The sequence below is a fragment of the Nestor notabilis genome, unplaced genomic scaffold (assembly GCF_000696875.1).
Source record: "Nestor notabilis isolate BGI_N333 unplaced genomic scaffold, ASM69687v1 scaffold29240, whole genome shotgun sequence".
Classification (NCBI taxonomy): domain Eukaryota; kingdom Metazoa; phylum Chordata; class Aves; order Psittaciformes; family Psittacidae; genus Nestor; species Nestor notabilis.
Genome location: NW_009910177.1, coordinates 12,693 through 14,737, shown reverse-complemented (window position 1 = coordinate 14,737; position 2,045 = coordinate 12,693).

The window sequence follows — 2,045 nt, the reverse complement described above, 5'->3', positions numbered from 1 at the left end:
ATGCCCCCGCCCCAGCGCGACCCCCGGTGTCCCCCCCAGCCGTTATTTCATTTCCATTTCCACACATATCATCATTCATTTAATCCCTTTCTAATTCTTTTCGTTTCCAGGCTCAATTTCAGTCGCTCCGCGCCATCCTGGGCTCCCGCCTCCTCCAACGTCACTCTCCCGCAGCGCGCCCTGAGGCGGGCGGAGCGGCCGGGGGCTGCGCTTACCTGCTGCCGGGTGCTGCCGGGTCTCCGCAGCCCTCACAGCCCGCCTCTTCCCCACACAACCGAGGGCGGCTCCGGGGCCCTGGCACCGGCCAGGAGCGAACACCAGGGCCCGTCACCCCCTGCCCGGAGCAGCCGGGGCTTTTGTCTTCCCCTTAGGGCAGGGCAGGATGTTCCTCCTCCGCCCTGCCCGCTTGAAACTGCAGCCTCAGCACCTGAGGGTAAAAGTATAAAGTGATTGGGGGAAGGGAGGTTGAACTGCTTTTGCAGCTGTGTTGTAGAAATAACGAGCTGGGCTTCCTCCACTCCCTGTTAACCCAATGGAAAGCACAGTCTAGTCACTAAGACTCACTTCTGTGTGAAGGGCAGGATGTTCCTCCTCCGCCCTGCCCGCTTGAAACTGCAGCCTCAGCACCTGAGGGTAAAAGTATAAAGTGATTGGGGGAAGGGAGGTTGAACTGCTTTTGCAGCTGTGTTGTAGAAATAACGAGCTGGGCTTCCTCCACTCCCTGTTAACCCAATGGAAAGCACAGTCTAGTCACTAAGACTCACTTCTGTGTGAAACAGTTTCACCTGGCCAGTTCTGTGTTCTTCACGGTAAGGGTCACAAGTCCTCCCAAGCCTGGCAGTCAGGAGCATTTTTGCTAAGCACAAGAAAGAAAACCTACAACGGGAGAGGGATTAAACTTCCAGGAAAACAAAATCAGACACTAGACCTTTGCTCCAGAAGGATAAACCTAAAAATAACCTGCAGCTACGGCTGCAAAGCACAGGTAACAGGGCTGCCAAGTAAACTGCCAACCTAGTTAAATCCCCATCCTGTTTTAGCTCCCCCCAGCAGTGGGGCAATACAACCCAACCCCAAATCCAGCCTGTAAAGGAAACATCAGGTCTGCCACTTGTGTAAGTCTGATCAGAACAGTATTTCTCAAGTAGCCTTACCCAAAATCCTACACAAGCCATGTTATTCAAATGTTCTTACATTGTTGGAAGCGTTCAAAACATTAAGAACAGATGAAGTAGCACTTTGAAGAAAAGACTTTTAATGTAACACTGTATAACCCATGTATGGACTCTTTAAAAAAAAAAATAGGAAGAAAACTTAGAATGCAGTGAAACCTTAAAGTGTATTCCACCATTGCTTTTATCCAACCATGCTTCTCGTAACCTGAAATTTTAGTCAGTAGCGATGACAGATGGGCACAGAAAGCAAAGAAAAATTAATTTAACGGGATGAAAGGCAGAAGAGGAGAGTACTTCTGAAGACTGTTTCCTCCCACAGCACAAATTTAACAAGTGTTTTCAAGTTTAGTTTAATTAAGCTGTAATTGCCTTCTGTAGAAGTGTTGGTGAGAAGACTGCTGCACAGCTGGAATAACACAGTAAGTTAATTATCACCCTCAATTAAAAAAAAATCTTTGGAGATGTTTCTCCCAGTAGCAAGGCCAGTTTAAGAATTATTTAGCAGTACTTTAGCAGGGGTTTTGCAAATCTGTTACCTGATGAGTTAATTAAAAAAAAAAAAAAAAAGCCACAGCAGGACAAGAACCATACATCAACTACCACTGGAGCATTGCATTTCTCTTATTTAAAAAGCTACACTGAACACAGAATACCATGCATATACAGATATTACCAACTATTTTGAAATAACTGCTCTTCAGCATGAGGGAATTACCAGCTTACCCTAAAAAAGAAGTTTTTCCTCTAGCTAAATAAATGTCATAAAAAACCAAAACCAAAACCAAACAAACAAACAAAAAAAAAAAAAACAAAAAAAAAAAACCCGAAAAAGGTGAGTGTGTTGCCTTTATCAATACAGATGAAAGTGTG